This window comes from Felis catus, chromosome C2, assembly GCF_018350175.1.
Source record: "Felis catus isolate Fca126 chromosome C2, F.catus_Fca126_mat1.0, whole genome shotgun sequence".
NCBI lineage: Eukaryota > Metazoa > Chordata > Mammalia > Carnivora > Felidae > Felis > Felis catus.
Genome location: NC_058376.1, coordinates 53,333,310 through 53,346,672, shown reverse-complemented (window position 1 = coordinate 53,346,672; position 13,363 = coordinate 53,333,310). Strand labels below are relative to the sequence as shown.

The 13,363-nt window shown below is 36.6% G+C and overlaps 1 non-coding gene across 1 annotated transcript; it reads right to left on the bottom strand.

The window, feature by feature from the left end:
- Positions 1–926: 926 nt before the first annotated feature.
- On the bottom strand, positions 927–1,010 carry TRNAQ-UUG. The gene has a single exon. It is a non-coding gene; the product is annotated as a tRNA-Gln (tRNA).
- Positions 1,011–13,363: the final 12,353 nt, after the last annotated feature.

Here is a 13,363-nt window from a genome sequence, read left to right as displayed (position 1 = left end):
TTGTACAGAGCAGAATGTTTGCTCTTCTTAAGAACAGGCCCTACAGGGCCACAAGTAGGCAACACTAGGAGCTAAGTGGTGGCTGCCACCACCATCTTTCATATTCCCCTATTCCCCTTTATCATGCTTTGTCTCTAGAATACTCAATGTCCTTACAATTCAGATCCCTTTCTGGGAAAAAGAAACATTGCTAAAGCCAAGAGGTCTCCCATTGAGGAGTGACTGCATTCATTTCAAAATAAACTTTAAAATGTTGTAGGTCTTCTAGACCACATACAAAAAGAAAATCTACTGATTTTTAATGAAAGTTCTATGATATTAATACCAAAGCTTGACCAAGATCCCAGAAGAAGAAGAAGAAGAAGAAGAAGAAGAAGAAGAAGAAGAAGAAAAGAAGAAAACAACTAAATTAATTTATAAATAACGAGCAAAACATTTCAACTGAAAATCAGCAAACAGAATCAAAAAGCAAAGTGGAGAATAATACACTAATGGTCAAGTATATATGGAGTGGTTCAATCTTAAATCTATTGGCATTATTTAAAATATTAATAGGGTAAGGACAATGACCCTCTACGGATGATGAAAAGTTATCTGATGAACTATGACACCCATTCTTTATTTAAAACATTAGAAACCTTTCAACTATGTTCAGTAACAAAATAGCATGGAGTTTGCCAAAACTATTTAACTTTGTTTCCTAGTTACTAATGGATAAAGTTAAGCAAAAGGGGGAAAATTTATGAAAATACAAAATGCGGAGATAAAATTACTTAGATAAAATTGCTTATTTTATTTATGTGAAAAAAGTTAATGTTTTATTTTTTTGAGAGACAGAGAGAGACACAGAGCGAAGAGGGGAGGAGCAGAGAAAAAGGGAGACAGAGAATCTGAAGCAGGCTCTAGGCCCTAAGCTGTCAGCACAGAGCCTGGTGTGGGGCTTGAACCCACGAATGTGAGATCATGACCTGAGCCAAAGTCAGAAGCTCAACCGACTGAGCCACCCAGGCACCCCTAAAACTGCTTATTTTAGATAATTGTTTACTTAGAAGAAAAAAAGAATCAACTAATTGTTACTAAAGGTAAGAAAATTAAGTAAAGTGGCTGGGAAAAAAATTAATGTATGTGATCAAACAGTTGTCATAAATACTGAAACAACCACTTAAATTATATGTTGAAAGAAAAGATTCATATATAGAAACAACAAAAAGATAAAATATCTATGAATTAACTTAGGAAGAAATGCATAGGTCTATGAAGACAATATTAAAATACAATTGAAGGACATGCACTGTTTTAACAAATAGAAATTCATACCATGTTCTAAGATTGGAAGCTTAAAAAGCATAAAAATGTTAATATCTCCTGAGATAATTTATATATGTCAGGCCAGTCTTCTTTCAGTCAAGGCCTTCTATTTTAAAAGTCTGGATGGGCCCACTTCCTCCAATCAAATTAAGAATAAAATGTTTTTTAAGTTACACATACATTATACTTTACTTGATATACAAGCAATTACACTATAAAAAAAAGAAAACTAAACCACACTATAAAGCAGTTAGAATTAAAGCAGAGCAGTATTTGGTATGCAAATAAACACATCAGTGGAGTAAAATAGAAAATATAGAAATAGATTCAATATAAATTCAATATAGAAATAGATTCAGCAACATATATTGTTGGGATCACTAGGTACCAATCTAGAAAAAAATACATATAATAAATTCCAGATATATCAAAAATTTAAACATTAAAATAATGAGACATAAAAGTAAGAATAAATATTGGAAGATTTTAGATTAAATAGGTCAATCTTAGTATAAAATAAAACCCAGAATTCATTTAAAAACTAATAAATGTCATTACATATTCAAACTTTTTTACTGAAAATAAAAACCATAAATAAACTTAGAGACAAATAAAGACAAGGAAATCTATTCACAACTTATATCATAGAAAAAAATAGCTAAATTCTTTAATATATAACAAATCCCTACTAATAAGTAAAACTATATCAACAACTCAGTAAAAGAAGCAAAAGACGACTAAAGTCCACAGTGAAAAAGGCAGAGCATCTAAACACAGGAAACCGTCCTCAATCCCAATCATAAGAGAAATGCAAATTAGAAGCAATATAGAGATATCAATTGTTCACCTAAGAGATATGTAAAGATAAAAGGGCTTAATCCTCTGTTTTATTAAGAACTTGGGGAAAGTTCTCTTATATTTCTGGTGTCAGTATAATTTTTGTATCTCTATGGAAGTAAACTTAAGCACAATACATACAAATTTATTATGTATATAACTTTTGCCCCAATAATTCCAGTTTCAGAAATTTATCCTACTGATAAAATGACAAATACAGAGGTAAATTAATCAGAGCATAATTCATAATAACAAAGATTGGTAATAATTTAAATGACCTTTAAATTTATATATATATATATATATATATTTACCTACACACACACATGCATATATGCATATCTATATGTATAAATACAATACTTAGATCCATAAATTATCCTGTGAAATTTGGGGGAACTGGCTGAGGGATTTGGGTGGAAAGGAGAGTTGTTTTCATTGCGTATTCCTCTGCACATTTTCAATTTCTACCTGATGCATATATTACTTATTCCAAAACATAAATAGAGGAAAAGAAATATGTTATAGTAAATAGCAGTACTATGACAACTGACAAAAGAGTAAAGGAAAATTTTAGTCTTGCTAACTAACTTTCAACTGGGACATGAGCTGTTCAGCTGTTTTTCTGATTCAGTGAAAGTTTCTTGAGAATAAGTGCCTTTTTACCATGGCACCACTGTAGGTAAGTATTTCTTCATAAGTATAGATTAGCTGATGGACTGATCCTGTAACATTTGCTGAAGAGGACTCTTCTCTACAGATTTTCACTTCTCATTTTTTGTTGGCTACCCTAAAGCAGTGTCCATAGGCCTACGTTTAAGACTATACAGTCATTTATATCTCAGAAATTGAGATACAGCAAAAAGATAGGCCAGAACAGAGGGAAACAAGTAAGTCTAGTGTGACATTGGCAAACTGATTACATTTCTTGGTGACATATTTCAGAGCAAAGTTTGCATCATAAGCTGACAGGAGGTGAATATTGGGTCAGTAGGGAAAAGGCTTACTCTCCTTAGCACTGCCCATTCTCATTTTACTCCTTAATCCCTTGGTCTTCAACATTCCCACTACCAACTCTTAGAAAGAATAGTTGTTTTCCTTAACATAAGTCTGGTCTCCAGCCCATGTTGCCAAGCCTGGATGCTATTTACACGGTTGAGGCCTTCCTGGTTATTTGGCCAATGGAAGAGAGGAGTGGCTGAGGAAGGAATGACAACTATGCCCAGATTAGTCTACAATTCCAACCTGGAACAGCTAATACTGGGACTCCACTACAGCCAAGAGTCCCAGTACCAACACTTAAATGTGGACCGACTGGGTTCAGAAAAGCAAAACATGTGCCAGAACCATGAGTGCTTGATGAGGAAGGCGAAAGAGTGGCCAATGATTTTTAAGTAAACAATTAAACAGCAGTTCAAGAGGAAGCATTTTAGAAAATACAGATAAGTCTTGAGTTCTAAAAAGAGAATACAAATTTTAGTTTGCTGTTTAGTATTGTTTGGTACACAGAGGAAGAAACTTAGCTCTTTTCTTGATTTACAAATAACAGTGAGTTCAGAATCAATCTGGTGACAGATAGGAAAAGAATGCATTGTCTCAAAAGAAATTTAATGAGTGAAAGTAGTAACTACTGTTCAGCAAGAGGTAGTATTTATCCTGTCCCTGTCTGTCTACCCAAACACCATGGTCACTTTTGGCTGTGGCATGATGAACGGAGCTTAAAACTTGAGTGGCTTGTGGGTTTTCTCAAAGTCAAACCAGTGTTTCTCTTTTTTTTTTTTCTACTTTAATGCCTGGTCCTTAAGTCCTTATGTTGAGCTTTTACTCCATAGTCATGCTGGAGATGTTCTGGACAGGTTGACTGGCTCTTCCAGACCTTTTAAATAGAAGGGCTTGACTGGAGGAAGACTGGCAGCAATTCAGCTTTACCACCTTTTATTTTCTGAGTTAGTGCAGATAAGGGACCTATCAGCGTGGGCACTAGGCTGCAGCAGCAGATCCGATTGAAGGAGAGATTACAGTAAATTAAGAATTTGTTATCACTTACAGCAGGCTGTCCTCTTTGCAAGGCTTCTGGGCAAAGTCACAAGCTGAATGAGGACTTCTTGTTCCAATAATACTGAATATTTATATTTCTGAGGCAAAAGGACAACTTAAAGATAAGACATGTGCTGGTTTGCAAACCCAAGAACTTCTCAGGTGAAATCTGAAACTGGGCCCTGCATACAGAGGGCGAGGACAGACCGAAGAAAGAGGTAGCCTCTCCAGACTGGCAGGTGGCAGGTTTAATAAGCAAGGGAACTTACCTACGAGGCTTGTCTTGGGTGGCGGAGAAACAAGTAAACCTCTGCACCCACCCACCAGAAACTTAAGGTTGACATAGAGGCTTTCCCTGGGTTAAGTTGCATTACAGTCTGGATGGTCTCAGCAACATATTTCTGTCTCATGGCTACATCCTTGAAAATGGCTCCAGTGGTCGGATTGGAGGGCTGAACGTACATTCCAAGGATGTACATTCCTAGGAGCCTCTGTTCCTGGCCGTCTAGTTTATGGGTTAGCCTCTGCTCACGTGCTCTCAATGACCTCCTCCAACACTTCACACCTCGTGACTGGGTCATACAATCTTACAGGATCCTTGTCTCCCTCAATGTGCCCTGAGCACTCAGCAAGGGGTTTCATTAGTACAGAGGTGGCTCCTTTGGCTGTTATCTGGCTGTATTGGAACATGCCACAGCAACAGAATGGCACATGCAAGAGAAAACACAAGTAAAATAATGATTCCCAAAATAAGTAACAAGTCTTTCCACCAGGAGCCCCGTGATCTGAACCACTGATTTACATCCCCTCACACAGGGTATTTACCGGTGTCCTCACGTGGGTTAATAAATATGATACATTATCTCATTCATCAGGTATGAACGTACAACATTCTGTTTGGATAATAGCAAAGTTGCCTTCTTGTGAGGCAGTAATCATGTCCAAGGCCATTCTATTTTGGACAACAGATTTTCTCACTAGAGACATTTCAGTCTTCAGTAAAGAGAAGTTTTGCTGGCTTTCATTTAAGACTTTTGGGGTAAATTTAGTAAGAGTTTCTATGTATACTAAAAAGTCCTCTGCCAATGGAGGGGACAAAGACTGTGGCCAAATGATCATGTCAGTGGAAAACAGAATGTGCCCATTTGGCCTTGAGGAGAGAGGGGCTGGTAACTTTTGCTACCATGGGGCACTTCTGGAAGGCAGAGTGTGTGGTGATGTTGTTCATTTTCTCTGCCTCCTGCCTGGTCAGAGAAATGCCGTCTCCCCCCACACCCCAGGGTCACACTAACCATGCCTGGATGCTTTCTCTGGTCTTTTGCTGGAACCTGGCTGCTACATGAATACACTCAATGGGAGTGTATTCTCTCCTCATAAACATTTCTACTCCAGATTGGTGCATGGCAGTTTTAATAAGAGAATTTTCTTAGAAGGCTTGTCTTGGGTAGCCACAAGATGAGTAGATCTTTACACAGTGGAGAATGTTGATAGATCCAGGTACATGCCGAGTGGGCAGAGTAAGGGATCATCAGGAGCTGTTCTCATCCACTCATAGGCTAGTCAGTGCCTAACATTGTCCATTTGGGGGATTCTTCTTAGCAGATTAAAGCTTTAACCTGCAGAGTATAGATTCTCTAGGTCCCATTGGGACAATCTTTAAATTATTCATGGATATTTCCTTATTAGATTTCTCAGATTTTTCCTGAGAACAAGTTTTTAAAAGTTTGGGGCTCTTAAGTATTTTTTAATTGTCCTTTTTTATCTATCAGAGCCCTTATCCTATTTCATTGTAAAGTACGTGTTTAATTATTTTTTTTTCCCCTTAGACTATAAGCTCCATGAAAGCAGGGACCTTGTTTATCTTCAAAAATTTATCCTAGTGCCTAGTACAGTATCTGGCACTTAATAGAATCTCAAGATTTGTTGTATTGAACTGAATTTCATTAGAATTGAATAAGCGGTTATACCTTGAGAATAAATTACTTTCTTCTTTTAATGAAGAAAAAAATTCAGAGTCAAAAGCCAATGTTACTAAAGACAGGCTTCACCTACTGAAAATCATTAAAATCTTGACTCACCTTGAACCTTATTTAATGATCCAGCTATTTTTCAGATAAGCTAACAGATTCAGTGATTTGCCCAACAGATCCTAATTGGCAGAAGCAGAATAAGGGCCCAGGTCTCCAGACCAATAGTCAGGCATTTATTCCACCACAATTTGTCTTTCCCTTATTTCAAGACATTGGAAGAGAATACCGAAGCACTTGCAGTGCAGCATGGCCATGGAGGGAATCAGGCGGCAGGATTTGGCAGACACACCTAATCTGGTAAATGTCAGCTTGTTAGTTACAGACTTTTGTGAAGGTCTTACCAACAAATGGCCTCTAAACTGCAAATGTCCTCTATTTGCTGGGACAATTGTTTCAAAGGGCTAGACGGAAGGGTGCTGTACTCTCCTATCTAGAGAATGGGTGCCTGAAATAATGAGAAAATGTTTAGGGGAATCTCCTTGAAGAATTAGGGCATCTCTGTTAGGTGATAGGGTTCTTATTTTCCAACTTTCTTTTCTGCCTTTTTGCTTCCTTTGTGTTGTTATCTTCCGGACATTGCCTGATGATCCCATAAACATGGTAAATTTCCTTAATCTACTACTTTTAAGTTGATTGAAATATATTTATTAGTGAAATAACTTCCTCTCTGTAAAGAACAATGTTAATTTTACAAATAAATTGACAGGAAAGCTTCTTCAAAGTTTAAATTCTAGCAAGCAAGCAATGTACTATCAACCATGGCAGTCTGTCACTACTGAATGTAAGATAAGAGCAATTGAAAAATAATAACTATATTTTAAAAACCCTGCTTATTAAAAACAATCCTATCTGCAAATCTAAAGACAAACTGCACATAAGCACTATATTCTAGTTGATAAAGCTGTTTCCCATGGGGCTAAAGGTAAACAATTCTGATCCTCCTTTAATTGTATACTAGAACTGAACATTTAAGTAAGTGGATGCAGATGATGGGAGCCACGTTAACACTGCTGAAATGGAAGTTTACAGATGGGCCAGGTCAGGAGACTAGAATGATTCATGTGACAGCGGATTAGAATTGGAGGTATCAGTATGAATTCATATTTAGCTTAATACAGACACATGTTTACATATAGAAATGTTTATAGATATGTGTATATGCATGAGATTATATACACACATATATTTCCTTGCTCTGTCAGCTGAAAGGGCCTAAAATAAACGACATTCCAGTAGAAACAAGCACACCCAGCACCAAGATCTTGACTTCTAATATTACTCTTCAATTAAAAAAAAAAGAAAAAAAACTGGGCACTTTGGGGAAGTGCCTGAAATGTCTAATTTTAGGACTAGGGGATTAAATATATACAATAATCCTGGAGCATTTTATAGTCCAAAAAAGTAAGGAAGTACTCAAAAATAAACAACGATAACAACCCATAAAACAACCTACATCTATGAGTATACATAAAAGAGACATAAGGACAAATGGAAGTGTTTACAGTGGTCAAAACCAGAACAGTTGGAGCCACAAAATTAATAAAGTAGTGTTGAATTATAACCCAAAATAGAAAATAAATATTTATGACTTATACTGATATAAATATACAGTTAATTAAATGAATAAATGGTGGAGATGGGGAGAATTTCTCATTCGGAAGAATTCCAGAGAAGTCATATAGTCCATTCTAAAGGAGGGAAATCATAACTCCCCACCCCTTATTATGGACTGCAGATAGTGACTTTCCTCCAAAGAGTGCAGTATGGAAAGGGAGGAACATGAATAACTTTACAGTGGAAAAACCTGTTAAACACTACCTAAGCCAGGTAATCAAGGTGAATATCAATGATGACTTAATGTTGACAGTATGTATCAAGTGATGAAAATGGTAGCTTACTTCCATGACCTTTCTCCCCCAAAGCCATAACCCCACTCTAAAATTGAGAAAAATACCAGACAAATCTCAAGAGAGGGACGTTCTGCAACTGACCAATAGTTCCCAAAACTGTCAAGGACATCAAAATCAAGAAAATCCAAAATCTCTCCAGCTCAGAGGAACCTAAGGGGACACAGCAATTACATGTAATGTGATGTCCTGGATGGGATCCAGAAAGAGAAAAAAAATATTAGGTAAAAACTAAGGAAATCTGAATAAAGTATAGATGTTAGTTAATAATAATGTATTAGTATTGGCTTATTACTTGCAATGTATTCTACTAACATAAGATGTTAATAGTAAGGAAATTGGGTATGTAATGTATCAGGGCATATAGGGATATTTTGTACTATCTTCTCAATCATTCTGTAAATCTAAGTGTTCTAAAAATACTAAAAAAAATCAGATACAGTCTTTGTCTACACTTAATGTAAACATGTTCGTGCCAGGATGTTTCTCGAGACTTCTTGTTCCTGCTATTTATTAAGATTTAACCACAGTATTACTGCCTTTAGGTATCTGAAGGTCTATCATGTGAAAGAGGAAGTAAACGTTTTCTGCCTTAGATGACAGTAGTAGGACCATGTAAAAATCAACAGCAAGGCAGATACCAGCTCCATAATATGGAATTTTTTTTTCCAGTTCCAACAATGGAAAATGCTGACTCATGGTGTAGTAAACTTTCTTTCCATTCAAGCAGAGACTGTCTAATACCATCCATCAAGTATTCTTTAGTGGAAATTTATTCATTGGGTGGGCAGTTAAATTAGAAAACCTCAAGGATTCTTCCAACTCTGTTCTACATGTCTATGGACAGTTGCCCAATTCTCTGTGTAGTCAAAGCTTAGACAATTTACCAATGTGACTCTGGCATCACAGCCAAGACTTTAAGACTTTTCTGTCTATTGACCACAATTCTAAGTTTAGCTGATTGCTCAAAACCTACCAGCTGCACTAGTCATCCAATAAAAGGAAAGCAAATTAGCCTAGTAAGCTATGCCCTTTTTGAGCCATGCCATTTGGTATGTTCCCTCCTTCCCTGAAGTCTTAAAAGAGTCATATGATCCAACTCAGTGTTATGATTACCTTATGACACCAATCCTAGTCTTGCAAATCTAAATACCACAATCCCACAGTTTGGCTCAAACACTCTGTAGTTAGGATTTCAATGATTGCTAGTGAAGTGAGAGACTTTGCAAATAAGAGTGTGGTTAGATGGGTGGATGAATGTGTGGAACGAGAGTTTTGTATTTCAATCTCATTTTGTGAATCTAGCGCTCCCTTTTAATGATAGGAGCAGGAAAATTTTGAGGACAGGGTAAACCAATCCTTTTTTGGTGTCACAGATTCTTTGGAAAAAAAAGGGAATTCCTAAATTTGAGCCACTTTCCAGAGATGATACTAAAAATCTCTTATTTTTCCTATAACCTCCAAAAACAAAAAAGAAAAAAAAAATCTCTCCTTGATCTAACCAGTCTTTACCAAGCTTTTTTTTAGCTTACAGAATACTTAGAAAATTATTATTTTTCTGTATCCACAGTATAGGAAATAGAGAAGATGCTAGAAAACAAAAATACGGGCCTGGTTTCTAGATATTGCAACCAACACAAATGTTAGGAGAGTAATGTCTCAGCATGTATGTTCAGAAGGTTATTTCTTTAACAAACAATCTAAGATCATTTTTATTACACAAATAACTCATACTAATTACATAAAGTCAACATTATGAAATGGGCATTTGTAGGTCACACACAGTTAAATAAAGGAGACTTCTTATGGCTCATCCTCATATAAAATATGGAATCTCTAGAAAAGTGCAGGGAAGAAAGTAAAATAAATATAGTTTAATCCCTACACCTAAGGAATCAGATATTACATATTGATGTATATACATAAATACGTTGAGTTTTTCCATTTACATATATATAATTCTTTACATAATTTAAATCACTCCCAGAGCATATTTTGTACAATCTGCTATATATCCTTTATATTTAATAATGAGTGTTTCCCCATGTCATTACGTATTCTACAACCTGATTTTCTACAACCAATGATTCCTGGTATTCCTTCATATGAATAAGAAAATTAATTTAATTTAAGCAATCTTCTATGGTCAAGTATTTAATTGCCCCAATATTTTCCTATTATAATTTATGGTTCTACATAAATGTTTATAAGGGGTGTTTTTGCATGCATCCCCAATCACGCTCCAAATACTGCTGGGTCAAAGCACACACACATTTTTAGACATTTGATACTTTGCCAAACCACCTCTTGGAAGGCTGTATCCACGAGGAGCATGTAAACACATCTTCCCATCAACAGTACGCATGATTGTTTTTAAGACTACCTATTCATATATTTCTTATCTGATTTCTCAGGAGAATTTCAGGGTCCTTCAAGTTGTGCTATGTTTGACATTCATGGTGAACTTTCCGCTAGAATTTTAGGGATAAAAACAACTCAGCAGCCTGCTTGGTGCTTGCTGCCCTTCCTTTCAGAGATCCCAGCCCACTGCTGAGATAGATTGCTATGGGCTGAAGGCTGAGCCAAATGCCACAGACAACGACCTACGGTCTTTATCCTAAAAAGGAGCTTTGTGCTTAAAATTTTGCATCTCCGGCCCCTAATCTGATATTCAATTTCATGTTCAATAATGAAGTGGAGCAGAGGTCTTACCAAGGGAATGATAGTCCATTCATTATTAGAGACAAATTTATTACCTCTTACCAGCTGCTGCCATGTAGATCCTTGCTTCGTTCGAACAGATTCCGGGTGGTGCGTGCTTTCTAATAGGAAGGGGCAGTAGCTGAAAATAGACAAAGGCCGGCCTGTTTAAGTGTCGAGGAAATAGATAATCCTTCAAAACAAAACAAAAATGAAACCCACTCAGCTAAAATTTCTGAAGAATTGTGATTTTTTTTCTACTCCAGGCCCAGTACTTACCTAATGTGTAATACACGTGGAAGCAGTCTTCAGCTCAACAAGAGCATAAACTTTTTTTTTTTTTTAATTATTAAAGCTATCTGGGACGCCTGGGTGGCTCAGTGGGTTAAGCGTCTGACTTCGGCTCAGGTCATGATCTCACGTTCCGTGAGGTCGAGCCCCGCTCTGTGCTCTGTGCTGACAGCTCAGAGCCTGGAGCCTGTTTTGGATTCTATGTCTCCCTCTCTCTGACCCTCCCCTGTTCATGCTCTGTCTCTCCATGTCTCAAAAATAAATAAAACGTTAAAAAAAAAAAGGCTATCTAACAATGAAAAAGGCTGATTCATGAGATAATGATTTGTTTTCAGAATGCCTAGGCAAACTGACCACCCTCTGTTTAGTCACATGGCAAATACTCACATTATTAGTACTAATTATAGATATTTATAATTGGTTTTACACGTTCCTTCTACTACTAGACCACAATCTCTGTTGTTAATATTCATAAATAATATTGTTGTTAATATTAACTGTTGTTAATAATCATTAATATTATAGGGTATGAATAACAGGATTTCAAAGTTTTGAGTTGGTCTCTTATCTCCAAAATATTCTTATTCAATCAGAAATCGATTCCTTTAAGATTATAATAGCTCTAACTGGGTGTTGTATGGAAACCAATTTGACAATAAATTTCAAATACTAAGAAAAAAATTATCACTAAAAAAAGATTACAATAGCTCTGGAGTAATAAAGATTCATTTATAACTCAAAGTGAATGAGTTATGAAATCCTTTCCTGAGGGAGGAGGGTAAAGTGAAATGGATGCCTTTGGGCAAGAAACACAGGGAAGAATTAAAAAAAAAAATTGAGTCAGACAGTGCTAAAGACAAAATCTCCTGACTTATATAGGCTGTTGCTCTTGTTACTGTTGTTGGCTTTTTCTTAGGGCCCCCTTTGGAGGCCACTGACTTGCTGTGTGACTTAAAGCTGCTCTTTATTTTTAAAAAAATCCTTCCTCAGGGCAGTGATATTGTGGAGAAAAGTAAGTTGTCTTGTTCAAGAGTCAATATGGTATGAAAGGTCATTCATCGACTCTGCCAAACTTTCCTACTTGTAAAAAGCTCAAAAATGAACCATTTTAATAAAGTAGCGGAAGTGAGAGAGAGGGGAGGAAGGGACGGAACACAGGGTGTGGTTGGGATCCAAATGTTCCTGGCGGTGGTAGGGTGAGCTTCTTTGAAACCAAATATTTAGGCTTTGCCAGCTGATCTCAGTACAGTGGCATCCTCTCTTCACTTGAGACTAAGCCTCCTTCAGTCATTCACTTAATTAAGATATAGTGAGTGCTCAGTTATTTGCCACCCCCTACAGTGGCTCTGAGGATACAGCAGTGAACCAAAGAGACAAACTTCCTGACTTCATGAAGTTTACGTAAGACTGAGATCTCCTCTGGTAAAACAGTATTAAACCCCAAATGAGTATAATTGTAGCAACAAAAGCAGAGGTTTTTAGTTTAATCCTGAAGCAATTCAAATTTAATAAATCTAATAACATCCTGGTTAGCAATGCAAGTATCAGTCTGCTCCAGAATTCAGTTTTGAGATATCGAGAGAGAAAGACACTCCCACTAAAACTCCCCTCCCCTTCAAACATGGGTTTCCAGCCTGTGAGGGGAAAAACGTGAACTGTCACTAAATTTAGCCAAAATCAGCATCGTATAGTCTGAGAGATTTTTCAGCCAAGCAAATTGCATAATTTAAATGCAACCATTTTTTCTTGCACCCTTTCCTGAGAGCCTTTCTTACATTCACGTTGCCAGTGCTTACGCAGCCAACATTGTCAGTGCACTTTGCTGTAAGAGATTAAGGGTTGGCTACAAAAAAATTTCCAATGAATAACTCTAATTAGCCGCTAAAGTTGGCATATTTCCTGCTATCTGAAATTAGATCACAGAGTTGGGTTGAGACGAAAAAGCCCTATTAACTCTCTAGACTTCCAATTCCTATTTGCTGAGGGAAATTACTGGTTTGAACTTTATCTGCTACTATCTGAAGAAGTCCGGAGTCAGCGGTAATAAAAAGATACGTGGAGTCTGGACTTTCAGTTTGCTTCTACTCGCTACTGGGACTTTCAAAATGAAGTCGTAAGAGCAGTAGCCCTGGGAGACGTTTCAGTGAATTTATAAGAATAAAAGAAGGATACTATTCTTAAAAGAGGTTAAAACACTCTACTCCCAAGTTGTCCATATACACATGACCCTAACAGATAAATGTATTTTTATTT